Consider the following 18,032-nt stretch of genomic DNA (forward strand, 5'->3'; position numbering starts at 1 on the left):
AATTAGTTGCTAAGTCATGTCTGACTCTGTGCGACCCTATGGACTGGAGCCTACCAGGTTCCTGCCCATGGGATCCCCAGGCAAGAACTGGAGTGGGTAGCCATTTCCATCTCCAGGGGATCTTCCTGACCCAGGGCTGAACCCATGTCTCCTGCATTGGCAGGCAGATTCTTCACTGACCAAGCCACCAGAGAAGCAGAAACATGCATTTACTGTGTTTTCGTGGAGTATTTTATAATACTCCAACGAATAAGGATTCCCGCAGGGTGGTGAGACAGACTTTCAGGCTTTCAATCATGGCTCTGTCACTTTCTAAGTAATTTTGTACACATTATGTAGCCTCTCTGTGATTCAATTTCCTCCTCTATACAACAGAAGTGATGATTAAGAGGCATTTGTGCCATGGACTTTTCACAGGACTGAATGAGTTAGGATGCAAGTCTCAGGAAACTGAGTAAAATCTGGCATTTGATAACTTATGACCCATGTCTGCTATCATTATTTTATTTAAAACACAAAACAGTTTCTGCCATGCCCGTGGCAGTTAAGCCCATCTCCTTCTTTGCCATAAAGCCCTAGTTTTGTTCGGGTCACAATAAACCCAAGCCTGGGAAAGCTATGATTGGCCCAAGCTTCATGGTTATCTCATTCTCCGTTGCCTGGTTACTCACATTCCTACCCCTTAGAGCTAGAGGTGGCCATGCGGTCCAGCCTGGACCAGTGAGATGCCAGAAATCCACCAGGGGCACTTCCAGGAATGAGCTTCCTCCTTGCTAAGAGAAGGCTCTTGAGGAAAGCCCTTTGCTCCTCTTTCCACACTTCCTCCCTTTGGACTTTGATGTGAGGCTATCCATGCAGAGAGGTGGCAGCCGTTTTGCTTCCATGAATTCAAGATGGGAGATGAAAACCAGCAGATTGGTGCAGGGGAAGAGTAAGAGAGACTCGATTCTTGAGGACACCACTGAGCACACTTCCAACCTTTAAGCTTTTTCCTAACAATAGATGTCATGGTTTAAGCTGCTATTTGATTGGGTCTTCTGTTACTTATAACCCAAAGGAAGTCCCTGTAAGAAATGAGAGCCATGACTGTTGGACACAGCACTAGACTCTAGGTGTTTCTCAGCCACGAGGGCTCAGAACTGCTCGAGTGTTATCCTCTCACCCTGGAGAACCCTGGCCATAGTCAGGACTGTGCAGCCAATTACAACAGCGAGTCTGGAAGAAAATAGGAAAAAGAGGGCTTGGACTTCATGTAAACTTGAAGGGCTGCTCGTGCTGAATGGAAATGGATTCTTTTGTGTTGGAAACACACAGAAATGGACAGGTCCCTGTGAATGGGAAAAAGAACCCTCTGAATGGCTTTCTTTTGCTCATTTCAGCAAATGAAAACAAAAGACAGACTCCAGAGAAACCCGCTCACAAAAGTGGAATTAATACCTGGGGAGTCAAGTAGAAAAAGGGGTGAAATAATGCTGTGGCCCTCCCCCGTGTCCAGAGATAATTTTCACTTCTGTGTTTTTTTTTGTTTTTTTTTTTTTGTCTATTTTCTATCTTGCCCTTCTCTCCCCCTTAGGGCATAATCGCTAATGTTGCGGCCTATTCTGTCTAGTTTATTATGTGTAATTTATTTCTGAATCCCAGCCTCTGCTTGTTCTTCTGTGTGTAACAAGGTTAATGCCTTGTAATGATGCTTTTGCCAGTTCTGCTTTTCATGACAAAATCCAATCTTGATTTAGCTCTAAACCTTGTCTCCCCTTTGGGCTTTCTTGGTTCCCTCAGAGTTGTCATTCTGCGTCTCCTTCGTGCCATGTCTAACCACACATCCCGCCTACACTTGAGCCTGCTCTCAGAGGGAAACCTTTTTCGGTTTGTCTCAAATGATGTTTGGGCTGAAAAAGAGAGTGCCTGGGCTTGACACACCAAAGTGGGACAAAGGCTACTGGGAAGGAATGTATGTGTGAGCATATTCAGGAAATACTGGGCATATCATGAGGGAAACAGCTTGACCTTGTAGCTCCTTCGTATAATCTTTCAAGGACCATAAACATCCTCCAGTGTGCACTGCCCAACTCCAGGGGACACGAGCCTGTCTTCTAGGATGTGAACGGCACACTCTGGGCTTGAGTACCGCGGGGCCCCGCCCCTACCACGTGGAAGATGATCTGACTCAGTGAGAATCACGCGGGATGCTCACAGCCCCGCTGCAGTTATTATGGGAACAGCTGGAGGAAATGCACTCAAACGTGGTCTCTCAACTGTTGGGGAAACAGAAAAAGTCAAGTCTTTAATCCCCACAGTGCTGAAAAGATTCTCTTATTTTGGTTTTTCCCTATGGGGCCAGGGCAAAGAAACAACTGGATGTCTAGGAACTTCTTCTCCTCAGATGCTCAGTCGTGTCTGACTCTTTTGCGATCCTATGGACTGTAGCCCACCAGCCTCCTCTGTCCATGGGATTCTCCAAGCAAGAATACTGGAGTGGGTTGCCATTCCCTCCTCCAAGAATGTTCCTGACCCAGGGATCGAACACATGTCTCCTGCGTCTCCTGCATTGGCAGGCAGATTCTTCACTGCTGAGCCACACCTGGGAAGCCTAATGCCTCTCTGGCAGTAAATATTGTACTTTGCTCCTCATTGGCATACACTCACCTGAAGCAGTTTCTTCATCATTATTTACCCAGGGGCCCACTTGCAGTTAGGAAACCTCAGCAGGAGCCCATTGCCCAAGATCTGGCCCCGCTCCATCTCTGACCTGCTGCTTGATTTGGGCAAGCCCCTAAACCGCAACAACTGAATCTGTCAAATGGACACAATAATATACATGTCCTGCCTATTAGCATTGTTGTGAAGCCCAAATTAAATCGTGTGAAAACAACTGGAAAACTAAGTTCATCAAATTAAAGAATGGAAAGAACAACTATTTACCTATGTTAGATAGTGAGTTTTAAGCCAGCTTTTTCACTCTCTTCTTTCACCTTCATCAAGAGGCTCTTTAGAGAGCTAGTGGAGGTGACAGAATTCCAGCTGAGCTATTTCAAATCCTAAAAGATGATGCTGTTAAAATGCTGCACTCAATATGCCAGCAAATTTGGAAAACTCAGCAGTGGCCACAGGGCTGGAAAAGGTTAGTTTTCATTCCAATCCCAAAAAAGGCAATGCCAAAGAATGCTCAAACTACTGCACAATTGCACTCATCTCACACATTAGCAAATTAATATTCAAAATTCTCCACGTGAGGCTTCAACAGTATATGAACCGAGAAATTCCAGATATTGAAGCTGAATTTAGAAAAGGCAGAAGAACCAGAGATCAAATTGCCAACATCTGCTGGATCATCAAAAAAGCAAGAGAGTTCCAGAAAAAAACATCTACTTCTGCTTTATTGACTACGTCAAAGCCTCTGACTGTGTGGATCACAACAAACTATGGAAAATTCTTCAAGAGATGGGAATACCAGACCACGTGACCTGCTTCCTGAGAAATCTGTATGCAGGTCAAGAAACAACAGAACCAGACATGGAACCACAGACTGGTTCCAAATTGGGAAAGGAGTCCGTCAAGGCTGTATATTGTCACCCTGCTTATTTAACTTATACGCAGAGTACATCATGAGAAATGCTGGGCTGGATGAAGCACAAGCTGGAATCAAGATTGCAGGGAGAAATATCAGTAACCTCAGATAGGCAGATGACACCACCCTCATGGCAGAAAGAGAAGAGGAACTTAAGAACCTCTTGATGAAAGTGAAAGAGGAGAGTGAAAAAGCTGGCTTAAAACTCAACATTCAGAAACTAAGATCATGACATCTGGTCCCACCACTTCATGACAAATAGATGGGGAAGCAATGGAAACAGTGAGAGACTTTATTTTTCTGGGCTCCAAAATCACTTCAGATGGTGACTGCAGCCATGAAATTAAAAGACGTTTGATCCTTGGAAGAAAAGCTATGACAAACCTAAACAGCATATTAAAAAGCATAGACATTACTTTGCCAACAAAGGTCCATCTAGTCAAAGCTATGGTTTTTCCAGTAGTCATGTATGGATGTGAGAGTTAGACCATAAAGAAAGCTGAGCACCAAAGAAGTGATGCTTTTGAACTGTGGTGTTGGAGAAGACTCTTGAGAGTCCCTTGGACTGCAAGGAGATCCAACCAGTCCATCCTAAAGGAGATCAGTCCTGAATATTCATTGGAAGGACTGATGAAGAAGTTCCAATACTCTGACCACCTAATGTGAAGAACGGACTCATTGGAAAAGACCCTGATGCTAGGAAAGATCGACGGCAAGAGAAGGGGATGACAGTGGATGAGATGGGTGGATAGCATCACCGACTGAATGGATGTGAGTTTGAGCAAGCTCCGGGAGTTGATGATGGACAGGGAATCCTGGTGTGCTGCAGTCCATGGGGTGGCAAAGAGTTGGACATGACTGAGTGACTGACTGGTCATCTGAAAGAAGAATTTACTTTTGAACTCAAAGGATCCAAAGGAAAAGTTTAAAGTGTGCAGGAGGAATACAGAAGGGACGTTTAGGGACACACTTGGATATTTCATATCCACCTGCTTCAGTCTCTCTAAGGGCCCAGAGTCCTCCAGCCCTGCAGCCCTTGTAGTGTTAGTCACTCAGTTGTATTCAACTCTTTGCGACCACATGGACTGTAGCCCACCAGGCTCCTCTCCAGGCAAGAATACAGGTTTGGGTTGCCATTCCCTTCTCCCAGGGATCTTCCTGACCTAGGGATTTAACCCAGGTTTCCTGCATTGCAGGCAGGTTCTTTACCATCTGAGCCACCAGGCTCCAGCCCTGCTGCTGCTGCTGCTAAGTCGCTTCAGTTGCGTCCGACTCTGTGCGACCCCATAGACAGCAGCCCACCAGGCTCCCCTGTCCCTGAGATTCTCTAGGCAAGAACACTGGAGTGGGTTGCCATTTCCTTCTCCAATGCATGAAAGTGAAAAGTGAAAGTGAAGTCGCTCAGTCAGGTCCGACTCTTAGCGACCCCATGGACTGCAGCCCACCAGGCTCCTCTGTCCATGGGATTTTCCAGGCAAGAGTACTGGAGTGGGGTGCCATTGCCTTCTCCAGGCTCCAGCCCTACCTACGGCCAAAGTTTCACTACCCCAGGTTTATCCTTCTTTATTCTTGTTTTGTGCACCATCCCCCATCTAAATATCGTTTCCATGTGACTACTTTCAGTCAATTATCTATGAAAAGACAACCTGACTCAAACAATTCATGAAAGTTTCTGAATGGCTGACAGTGCAAACAAATGCATTTTCCGAGATTATTAGAGTTGGAAGAGAGACAATCCAACAATGTTTTCCATAAGGAAGCTACAGGCATTCTAAATAGGCTATTTCTTCACTATGGGGGCTGGCCTCCATGATGTGGGATTTTTGACACCTGCCCATGTTATGGCAACCCACTCCAGTACTTTTGCCTAGAAAATCCCATGGACGGAGGAGCCTGGTGTCCATGGGGTTGCAAAGAGTCGGACACGACTGAGCGACTTCACTTTCACTTTCTTTCTTTCATGTTATACCAGTACTGCCCTCACTCCTCATTTTGACTACTGCAAAAGCTCCCTCTCCCAAATTGCTAAATACCCCCTAAATAAGTGGCATCATCTTCTTTGAGAACCAATGGAATCTGTCATAAGGTTTCGGAGTTGCTGCAAAATGGTTATTCGGACACTTCTTCCTTCCAACCTTCCTCCTCCTCCTCCTCTCCATCATGGTAAATGGCACCACCATCCACCCTCAGGTCCCCTTCATCACTCTCCACACCCAATACATGAAAATCTCAGCTGAATCTCCCAGTCTTAAGTCTATCTTAAATTGCAACCCACTCCAGTATTCTTGCCTGGAGAATCACATGGACGGAGGAGCCTGGTACTCTACAGTCCACAGGGTCGCAAAGAGTCGGACACGACTGAGCGACTTCACTTTCACTTTTTCTCCATCTCCATGGTCCTTACCCATCATCTCCCTCCTCATCTACTGTAAGAGCCTCCTGGTCTCTCTCTTTCAACCTATAATTTATTTTCTATCCAGTAGTCAGAGTGATCCTCTAAAATATAAAATAGGCTGTTACTTCGTTGCCTAAAATTCTTCAGTGGCTTACCATCACATTTATAATTAAATCCAAATGCCTCCCCAGGGCCCACCTGTTACTTCTTAAAACTCAACCCTTGTCATATCACTCTTTTCCTTCACTCTGCTTCAGTTCCCCCAGTGTCCTTCCTTCAGACACTTTAACATGTCCCCATCTTTCTGCCTCAGGGCCTTTGCACATGCTATTTCTTCTAGTTCCCCTCTCTTCATTTCTCGCAGGCTGGTTTTTTTGAAAAACAACTTTCAGATTTCAAATTCAATGTCACCTCTTTATGGTCACATGACTATAGATCTTCCTATCCCTATGCCAGTTGCTATTTTGAATTTTAACATTCCATTTGTTTTGTTGAAAATAATTAAATTTTTAAATTCAATGTCTGTCTCCCAGTAGACTCTAAGCTCTACAATAGCTTATCTTACTGTACACTCTGAATGCAGCATATACCTCAGCATCTAGCATGTAGCAAGCTGTCAATAAACATTTATTGAATGAATAAATAAGTACATGGACCAAAGTTTGAATGCTTTCAGTCAATATCTAGCCAGACAACCCTGGCACATTGCTAAATAGGTCTAATCATTACAAAGTTCTCCTATTGAGGCAAAATTTGTTCCCTGCAAGCACTGGGCCTTGGTTCTGCCTGGGGAAACACCAAACTACCCCACATCACCTGCTTCCATGTATTGGGTTGGTCAAAAAGTTCGTCAAGTTTTCTTGTAACAGGAAAAACCTGAATGAACTTTTTGGCCCATCCGATACATTCATATCCATAGTTCATTAATGCTTGGAAGAGAGTTTCTGGGTCTTTTGCCATCTCTGTCTATAGACAGTCTACAGACTTGGTGTACTGAAAATGAGGCTCTAAGAGCTAAACAAAATACATTTAAGTATTTTGGTATCCTCTCACCAAAGCAAAGAATAACAGCACTGTTCTTTCCCCATGATTAGAACAGCATAATTCATGAACATTGGGCTAACTTTAGAAATAACATAGTAGCAGTATGGATAAGTAGAAAGAAGAGGAGATTCAGGGTAAAAAAAAAAAAAACACACTTGGGTTTAAGTTCAAGCTCTATTACTTATGAGCTGTCTCTAAGCAGTCATTTAACCTTTCTGAGGCTTCTCCACCCACCCACCTGCTCCATCCAGTCCATTTATGAAGCTTTTGGCTCTTGGCCAGGTGCTTGACCTGTAAAATACAGATGGGATTAAACCCCCTACTGTCAAAATAAGCCAATCAAATGAATTCTAAAACAAAATGCAACATTTTGCCATTGGTTTTCTGATACACATAGTAATAGAACGAGTGTCTGGACTATGGGCTCCACTCACATCCAGTTCCTGCAAAGAATTCAGGGAATTCATGAAACTGGATGAGAAAGAAAAAATCCTGTATTGTGAACTCTGACAAAAATTTAGTATTTCCTTTAATTATTAATGCAGGCCACAGTCATATTAACTGAACCTGTGACTTTGTCATCAAAAGAAATCAGATATTTTCACATCATTTTATAGTTGTTGCAGGTATCTCAAAATATCATTTGTGCTTATCTCTGCTTGGAAATGATGGTAGTTACTGCTGTTAGGTCCCGCTATTTAATGTGTTAAGATATATTACTCTATCTCAAATTGGAAAAAAAACATTTGGATATATCTGTAGATCAATATAATTGGTTCATTTTGCAGCTCTCTCTTTTTTCATGTGTTTAAAACCATGAGGCTTCCCCAGAGGTCCACAGCACAAGGGCTCCACGGGGTGAGGACCTCTGTATGGAGGGGCACAGAGATGTTGCTAAGCCCAGGAGACTGAGGCTGGGTGTTACCTACAGCTACCAGCTGCTCTGGGTGTCCCAGGCCTGCGGAAGCCTCAGACAAGCAAGGACCAGCACTTGGAATCCAATTTCTGAAATTGATCACTGATGGAAAAGGGACCTCAGGAGGATGTCAGTGCAGAGTAATTAGGAACAGTTGATGGGTTAGAGGACATGTTTCTCAAATGGACGCTTCCAAGACCAGGCTGGAGGGAAAGATCAGGAATCGGGCCTCACTGGTGAGGGAGTCACAGAGAAATGCCCTTCCCTCTTGGCTACCTGGCTTTTATTCTTCCTATAAACACAGCTCCAGGGTCCTGGGCTTCTCTTGGAAGCTCTTACCTCTATAAGCTGTAATCACATCTTCTACATCAGATGGAACCTTCTTTTCAGTTCAAATATTTATTGAGGGCCCACTGTGCATTAGGTGGCATTCTCGATGCCTAGGAAGCACAGATGAGACACCCCTGGCTACTCCCCATTGGCACCATCGCCACATTGAGCCCAACACAGAGCCTGGCACACAGCAGGCTCTCCATTAGAGGCTGACAGAGTGGGCCTCACTTCATGGCCAACTGAATGTTTAGTTGTCCTCTCTGGCAAGGAGGTCTCAAAGATATCTAAAATCTATGACAATTAAACTAACTGGTCACCAGTACCTCTCAATTCAATATCTTAAAAAGCTATTTCAGTTGATCCCTTGTCTTCGCCTACACTGCCACCTCAGTTCAGGTCTCCACCAGGCTCACCTGGATTACTGCAACCCACGTGATCCATCTGTCTCCCTGTACTTTCATTGTGGCCACCACTCTAGACCAAGGTGACATCATTTCTCGCCTGGACTGATAAAGGACCCTCTTGCCTCTTTTGGGGCCAATCTCTCATCCATGACTCACAGGGCAGCCATTATTTAGGAATTCAAATCCAGTCATTTCACTTCCCTTCAAAGACTCTTCTAAGCTTTGAGGAAAAAAAAAAATATATAACCTCCTTCCCACAGCCTGCCAGGCCTACGGGGTCGGCTACTGCTTTCTTCCCCAACACTCTCCCCCCTCCACCTCCCTAAACCAACCACACTAGCCTTTTGTTCTTCAAAATGACCAAGTCATTTCCCCTTTTGAAGCCTTGCACTGCTCCCCACTCCCCATGGGAGACGCCTACAACTATCCTTTCTCATCTTCCTGGGGTTGACTTAACTTCCTTAAAGAGAACTTTCCCCAACAGCTCAAATAACATGGCTCAATTACATCCTCAGCTTTTTCCTTCACGTAGCCCCAGTCTCAGCCTGGGCCTCAGTTTCCTCATCTGTAAAATGGAAATCACACTACCCATCTCACAAGGCTGGGGTGAGGGTTAAATGAGTTAATACTGGTAAAGTGCTTACTTAGAACAACACTTGGTGCAAAGTGAATGCTTTAGAAGGGCTATCATTTTACTGCAAAAAGAAGCTCTTTATTTTCTGCCTATTTATTGTCTACTCTATTCATCACTGATAGAAATATTTCACACAGTGCTTCACACAGAGTATGGACTCAAGAAGTATTTGATTGAACTAGTGACTGTCCTTCTAATCAGCAGTTTTGCCTCTCGTCTCACCTCATTCATTCTTCTGAATGATTGCACTAAAACACAATCAGATCACATCTACTTAGAGCCCTGCTTTAGTCCTCTAACAGCCACAGCTTTTCCACCCTGCTCAGCAGAGTCCTAGAAGTTCCTTTGAGATGATGCAGGGACCAGCAAGGGCTGGGGGAGGCTGAGTTGCAGGATTCTGGGAGTCTCCCCCACACCCCCACTTCACCCTGAGTCTCAGCGCTTGGCAATGGCCTCACCCAGAACAGCAGGTCAAAGATGATTTGTTAGCCTTTTTCTCACACTGAGCTTCTGGTTTAAGATTTAGAAACCTGGTTTTTAAAGCCTGAAGACAACTGACCATCAGGATAAAATCCAGTCATCTTGGCCAGTCTCATTAAACCCTTCGCCATCTGGCCCTGCATGCTCATTTCTGGACACTCCCCAGCCAGGGTGAGCTACCTGCGGTTCACAGGCTTATTCAACTTCCCGCTTGTGCACAAGCTGTGCCTTCTCTCTGGAACTCCCTTTCTGCCTCTTAAGCTTGGCTTCAAGACACAGCTCCAGTATCACCTCTCTAAAGCCTCCCAGGTTCCTCCCACGCTGAGTTTGACGCTCCTTCGTGGGGTTGCCACATCACCTTTTTACTAAATTTCATAGCTGTCTTAGGGCAACGCGAAGGTTTGTTCCACTCACCCTTTCCATGACAGCAGGGGTGGGTAAACTACCAGCTGTGGACCAAATCCAGCAAGCTGCCTGCTTTTTGCAATGCGCCCCCCTCCCAAGCCAAGAATAGTTTTTACATTTTTTAATGGCTGAAACAATCTAAAGAATAATATTTTATGACAAGTGAAAATTATACATGAAATTCAAATTTCCGTGTCCATAAAGTTTTATTGGAACATCACCACGAGTGTTCATTTATGCATTGTCTATGGTTGCTGTCACACTTCACTGGCAGTCGAGCAATTGCAGCAGAGACTGCACCTGGCCTGCAAAGCCTACGATATTGACAATCTTTACAGAAAATGTTTGCTGACTTCTGCAGAAATGCACTGGCCAGAGTAGTGGAGTGGGGATTACTGGGGTCAAATCCCCTTTGTGACTCCTCTGAGGAGACACTAAGTGTAACTATTGATCAGACAGTCAAACCCATCAACTATAGAAACTGTAAAACAAATCACAATTCTCTTTGGTTTTCTGACAGTATATAAATTAGTATTAATTTTCCATCTTGATGAAAACGCTAACAAAAACTATGAGCATAACTGATAAAAAATCTTAACCACTACCATGCCGCTAGGAGGCCTCCCTAGTGGTTCCGATGGTAAAGAATCTGCTTGCAATGCAAGAGACCTGGGTTTGGTCCCTGGGTCAGGAAGATCCCCTGGAGAAGGAAATGCAATCCACTCCAGTATTCTTGCCTGGAGAATCCCTAAGAGTCAGACACGACTGAGCAACTAACACTTAGCTCAGTGACTTTTTTCACCATGCCCCTGCTACCACAAACAGGCTAGATCCAGGATGCCTACAAACTGTCCCCCAGCAGACTGTGGGGGTCCTCAGAGCAGCCCTCAGTGATTTTCAGCTAGGTGCCACCTCGTAGGTGCCTACCTCAGGGAAGGCAGAGGTGGGTCATGGAGAAGCCTGAAGGGAGGCAGAGATGGTTCCATGCTGCTGTAGTCAACGTGGTAACCATGGTGTGGGTCTCCTACCTTTCCATTCCGAGGCAACCTGCCTACACCACCTACTGGGGGTCATCATCTGACGGTCTTCCTTCTTCTGACCACACCAGGACTCAGTACTTGTCCCAATGGCAACAAACCCCTACCCTGAACTTGGGCTCATAATGTGGAGTCACAGGATGGGTTGGACCCCATTCTCTCTATTTCCTGGTCATTTGAACTAAATAATATAGAAAGCTGTTGCCAGTTGGTAGCTGATGCAGAAGGTTAAGCTATTGGGAGACAGAGTGGGGATCAGGTCAGGCTGAGGCACATTCAGGTGGACAGGGAGAGGGACAGATATTCGAGGAAGCCGAGGTGGTCATTTGGCAGCAGGACTGAGGGAAGCCGCCACCCTGTCAGGCTGACAATGAAACCTTCGAATGAGGATCCTTCACACTTTCTGCTGCTGAGCACCTTTCCGCTGCTCTGACTGCGGAAGCTTCTTCCCACTCCACATCATGCTAAGTTGCTCAGCTGTGTCAGACTCTGTACAACCCCATGGGCTGTAGCCCTCCAGGCTCCTCTGTCCCTGGGATTCTCCAGGCAAAAATACTGGAAGGGGTTGCCATGCCCTTCTCCAGGGGATCTTCCTGACCCAAGGGTCGAACCTGAGTCTCTTATGGTCTCCTTCATTGGCAGGTGGGTTCTTTACCATTAGTGCCATCTGGGAAGCCCACCGCCCCCCACATCAGAGAGCCCCAGCCTATTACTACTAAAAATCACGACAGTGATGAAGTACATACATACACAGTGTTTACTCTAGGTCAGGTAGTGTTCACGCTGCTGCTGCTAAGTCACTTCAGTCGTGTCCAACTCTGTGTGACCCCATGGATGGCAGCCTACCAGGCTCCCCTGTCCCTGGGATTCTCCAGGCAAGAACACTGGAGTGGGTTGCCATTTCCTTCTCCAACGCATGAAAGTGAAAAGTGAAAGTGAAGTGGTTCAGTTGTGTCCGACTCTTCGCGACCCCATGGACTGCAGCCCACCAGGCTCCTCCATCCATGGGATTTTCCAGGCAAGAGTACTGGAGTGGGGTGCCATTGCCTTCTCCGTGTTCATATCCTATACATATTAAGCCATTGATCCAGACAAAAATCCTATGAAGCAAAAAGGATCAGTACTTCTGGGTAGACAAACAAGCACAGAAAGGTTAAATAACTTGCACAAGGTCACACAACTGGGAAATGGCAGCTATGGTCCCTGTCTACCTGGATCCAGAGTCTGTGCAGGCAAGCACCTCTCCTCTTCCTAGGATTCCATGTAATCCCACATGTTCCTATCCACTAAATTCCCCATCTCCTTGTTGGAGCTTACTTATGTAGAGCTTGGTTTCATGCAACCAACTGTGCCTAATTAGAATAGAAATTGGTATCAAGATTGATGCTGTAAAGAGTAGACCCTTAGAATTCTGGCGTGTAGAATTGGTTGTGTACAGCAGCTTGGAAGGCTCTAGAAATCTCCCCCTACCCACATCCTGGAATGAAATGCAAACAGACTCTTGCGTGAAAGGGTGAAGGAGCTAACTAAACTATGACTTACAGGTTCTTGAGACTCAGACGCCAAACTCAAAAATAGTAAGACTTTGGGAGTTTTTCTAGGCATTTCTGTTGAGCAATTAGAAGAGGATAAGAATATAAGGGGAGTGGGATGAGTCAGTTACTTTCTATGACCTGAAGTAAAATGCAATGAAAACAATGGGACAAGTTCTTATCCCAGGTGTTTGAGCTGCAAGGGAAACTGTGATACCTTGCAGCTGTGGTTCTAAAACCTGAATGTATAGTAGAGTCACCTGGAGAGATTGTTAAAAACACAGACTGCCCATCCCATGCCCTACTGAGATTCTGATTTAGTAAATCTGATGTGGGGGCCCAAGAATTTGCATTTCAAGTAAGTTCCCTGGTGATGCTGTTGCTGATCGAGACAACACTTTGAGGATCACTGCCCAACAGCACAAAGCCCTCTCTTTTTGTCTCTGGAAGGCATGAGCATGCACATTATTAAATTATACCAAAGAAGTGCCAACCATGCTGGGTTTTTATGGTCAAAGTTAATGCTCAGGTTGGCAAGACCGTAAGCCTGGCAAGTCCAAAGAATGGGAATTTCTGGGGAAAGCCAGAGGAGTGGAGGATGTCAGAGACGCTCAGACTAGAGAAGAAAGAGGCCCCAACTCATTAGACATCAAGAAAAAGACAATAGTTAAGGGGGCATGAAGGCTTCCCAGGTGGCTCAGTGGTAAAGAATCCACCTGTCAGTGCAGGAGATGAAACAGATGAGGGTTCAATCCCTGGGTTGGGAAGACCCCCTGGAGGAGGAAATGGCAACTCACTACAGTATTCTTGCCTGGAAAACTCCATGGACAGAGGAGCCTGGTAGTCCATGGAGTTGCAAAGAGTCAGACCCGATGGAGCAACAGAGCACAGCATCCATAAGCGAGCATGAGGTGGCCAGACTCAAGAAAGTGTGGCTGCTAAGGACAGAAAACATCCCCAACATGAGCCCCCAACCCCTTTCATTTATTAATTTAACAAATATTTAAGTTACTATGCTAGGAACTCTGGCTTCAACAGAGAGTTGAATGTTACAAGGTTCCTGACCTCCTGGGGCTTGTATTTTAATTATAGCTGCTAATAAAGACAAGAGTTCCTATAACCCAGGTTTAACAGGCTGAGATCCCAGGATTGAGTTTATGAGCTAGTTCTTATGTCCGAAAACCAAAAACTTAGAGCAGTCCTTAAAGGTCCTGTACGTCTCTCTGAGGTTGTTATAAGTCTGAATACAGAGAGTCCCAGTGTTACCTAGAAACTGACCACTGAGGAGCTACAACCCTCCCAAAGCCTGAATTTCAGGTGCTCAAATACGCAGATCCAGAAACCCAGTTCTCCCTCAAGAATTCTCTGTTCTACTGTCTTAAGTCCAGCTTAAGTCAATCCTAAAGGAAAACCACTCAATCCTAAAGGGAATCAGTCCTGAGTATTCATTGGCAAGACTGATGCTGAGGCTGAAACTTCAACACTTTGGCCACCTGATGTGAAGAACTGACTCCTTGGAAAAGACCCTAATGCCGGGAGAGATTGAAGGCAGGAGGAGAAGGGGACGGCAGAGCATGAGATGGTTGGATGGCATCACTGACTCGATGAACATGAGTTTGAGCAAGCTCTGGGAGTTGGTGATGGACAGGGAAGCCTGGCGTGCCATAGTCCATGGGGTCACAAACAGTCAGACGTGACTGAGTGACTGAATGAACTGAAGTCCAGTTTACAGCTGATCTCTGAGTAGCAGGAAGAGCCTAGCCTCCTCATGGAGGACAAGATTGACACCACAATCCAAAGTCTGTGATGCTGAATTGTTTACGGCTGTGTGTTACAAGTTCAGGTCCTCAATGCTCTGTCATTTACCAGTTATGGAAATTAACCAAAGCTCTCCAGGTCTCAATATCTCATCGTAAAACTATAGCAACAACTACAGTCCTTGCCGCATATGGGGCATTACAACCAACCAAATGTAAGTCATGTGAAGTGCTTAGCTCAAAGCCTGGCCATAGTAATCATCTAACAGTAGCAGCTATGACTGCTTTTTCCCTCTAAGTGGGTGTTGGCCTTTTTGAATCCCTGCTTGCATATCAGATATATGTATAGGGGTAAAATTCACCACCTAGTCTATAGATTGCAAAGTGGCCAGACAAGATCATAACAGAAACTAAAGGGGAAATAAACATCACAGGAAGACTGTGGATTTTGAGGTCAATAAGGCTGCACTGCCGAGTGGCCCTGGGACATCACTTCTGCACGCAGTAGCTAGAAGCATCTTGGGTTACTGTCTGTTGGAGAGCATGCGAGTGTTTTGTGGTTGTCTGCATGACAAATAATTTATGTCAGGCTTTGGAATTATGTGAGTGTGGAGGAAGGGGGTGTGTCTCCCTACAAGGAATAGAATGAAATAGAGTCATCTCGTTGGCCAACACAATAAGAAAACACACTACCCTCAGTGTCTACAGAGGCCACCATGTTTAAACCACAAGCAACCCCAGGATCCAACCACAGTAGCCAAATAATCTGGACCAATCAGACTTCAAAACTCAGGTACACACACTTTTCTATCAGTGTATTGGTATGCCAAGGGTGGCAGGAGTTCAGAGATGAGAGGAAGTTAAGTTAACTTGTACATAATTTAAAACATTCATCTTTATGTTGATCCAAGCACACAGATATGTTACGGAATAGAATGAAAAAAAAAATTACATCAAGTTTTAAAACACACTTCAAGGGGTGTATCCTAGGGGAAGCTGGTTGCTGCCTCTAATTAGGGGACTTTGAAGGCAAAGTTTGAGAAGCACTAGAGTGGTGGAATGAATACAGAAGTAGATACCGCAAGACCTGGGTTTAAGCCGGAGCCTCTGATGTTTACTTCATGTATTTATCTTGAGCAAGTTGCTTTAGTGATCTCAAGCTTCCTCATCAGGTAAATGGGAAAGTTCCTCAGAGAAGCAACCTTAGACTTGCTGAGGGGCTCAAAAGAAGTAATATATGAGGAACTGCATACAACTACTGATTAGGATTATTAGAGAGGGTCTACAGAATTAGGCTGCCTGGGCACATTTGCAGGCTGGAGCTAACCTGCCATAGTCGTGAAAGGGGATTCAAAGTTGGAGGCAAGACAGAAAAAAATCATGGCCCAGTGTGTGGACAGCTGAGGACACAATCATTGCACAAGCATCTCGTGAATGAATCCTTAGCGAGAGAAGCTGAAGGCAAGAAAATCAGCTCACAAGAGATCAGGAGAGAACCTAGACATGAGAAAACACAACCCAGTCATTCCCGTCACTTTCCTACCCACGGCTGACTGAAGATGGAAAGGAAGAGAGTCACGCAGGGGGAGCAGGGGAAGGCAAGCCAGTCTACGCCTGTGCCTCGCTGCCCATGGATTACTACTATAATGCTGTGTCTGCTGGAGGGAACCACTGTTAGAATCGACTGAGGCTCCCTCTAGAGTGGTTTTTCAAGTTTCGTCTCTTGTCTTAGGCGCCTTGTAATTCAGCATGCCTTTTCCAAAACACATGGAAAACCTGAAAATAAAATGCAGAACAAATGCAACCCAAATGACATCATTGTTCTGAGCGACAACTAGGGGCACACTGATCTCATAACCCCATTAAATGGGGTTGCCACCTGCTATTGTCCTTTCAATGGCAGAATCAGCGGTGCCCAGCACAGAGCACTGCCTGCACTAACAGGCATCAAACAAATATCTGTTAAACTATCTCATCCGCCTATTTAATAGGTTATAAAATTGTCAGCTTTTTCACCAAAACTACCGCCTTTCCCCCCTCCCCAAAGTCTCTCTTGAAATTCAATTCCATTAAGGCTTTTTAATACATACGAGCAGCAAGGAATTTACTTATATATATATATATTTTTTTAAAAAGGCAAAACTCCAAGTTCCCACCTGGGCAGCCCTGACAAGCTATTGTTTGAACTAGAGTACATTATTTAACTTGGGTGACAAGCTCAGAGGGTAGAGACCCCGTCTTTCAGAAACTGCAGCTCTGAGCACACCGGGAGCTCTCGATAAATAACAGCAGCAAGACATGCTGTGGAGGGACCTAGTTTAATTATTTATTTCTCCAATTCCAGATTTTTGGCAGCATGTGTTTGCCCCTTGCTTGATTTCTAAGGGGCAGCCACCTCCCAGAAGTGCCCCGCACAAAGATGGATAAGCAGCTCTCTGACTTTTCCTTCCCCTCATCCCAGCGCAAGTAGGAACACCTGATCGAGCCAAAAACGTGGATTCTGAGTGCATTCAGGGTGCCTGCTGGGTTTGGAAGGGAACTAAGTCCTCTAGGACTCAATGGGTAGAGCAAGGCAGTCAAGAGAAATGTTTTGGCTTCCACACATCTACACAGCTGTCAGATGGCGGAGCTTGGATTTCCACTGTTATCACCTGCTGCGGGCCTCCGAGCTGTCTCGACATTAACCCGAGAGACCAAGTATGCCTGAAGCTGCACTCTAAGTGCTATGTGGGGGTACTTTCAAGTCTTTCAACAGAGAAGTCAAAGACAATGGTTTTTGCCAAACTTGAATTCATAAGGATCTCATGAAGACAGATATTAAATATTAACTTATAATTGTATAGCCAGATGAAGTCATGTAGGGAGTATTATGCATTATTTACATTTTAAAATAATTATAACAGTAACTAAATGAAGACATTATGCGTGTGCCCCAGCACACAAGTAGTGAGCAAGGAGGAGGAAGCAAATGACCATTCTAAGGGGCCTTGCAAAAGACCTGTTTTTTTTCTTTCTGAGTAATAAGGCTAATATTTGGTAAGATGGGCTCTGCCTGGATGCGGGTGGGAGTGTCTTTCCATACACTTCTCAATAGACCTTAGCGCCAATGTCCTCTCTATGCTTACACAACGAATGTATCAACACAACACGTTTTTCCAAGTGAAGACTTCTCGCCTTGCTCTCTGACGCATTTTATACCAAAACAATGGCAACACCTGTAGCCGTTAATTTCTGCTCTTTGATTTCTGTCCAGTTATAAAGGAGGCGCTCAGCAGGCTCCCCTCTCAGGAGCCATATGTGGAGTTGATGTGCCAGCAGCCTTGGAAGGAAAAGAGCCTCGGAGAAGTGCACAATGGCTCCATAATCCCCATCAACTGGACCCTCTTGAACCGCGGCTTTCTTTCCCAGTCAAAGAAACGCCAGTTTCAAGAGTCAAGCTGTGGCTGTCCTGGGAACCCTGGGGGAGGTGAGGGATGGTGGGTGGAAAACTCTGCCATTTGCCTGGGTGGGTGGTGCCCCCGGACCCC

General features: G+C 45.3%; 1 protein-coding gene across 1 annotated transcript in view; it reads right to left on the reverse strand.

Annotated features, from left to right (window-relative positions):
- The window catches only part of PLXNC1 (plexin C1), a gene marked incomplete at its 5' end in the record, with an annotated part of 153,455 nt that overhangs the window by 134,022 nt on the left and 1,401 nt on the right, over positions 1-18,032 (reverse strand). The gene's annotated exons all lie outside the window — the stretch shown is intronic.

This window comes from Bison bison, unplaced genomic scaffold (genome assembly GCF_000754665.1).
Source record: "Bison bison bison isolate TAMUID 2011002044 unplaced genomic scaffold, Bison_UMD1.0 scf7180017864133, whole genome shotgun sequence".
NCBI lineage: Eukaryota > Metazoa > Chordata > Mammalia > Artiodactyla > Bovidae > Bison > Bison bison.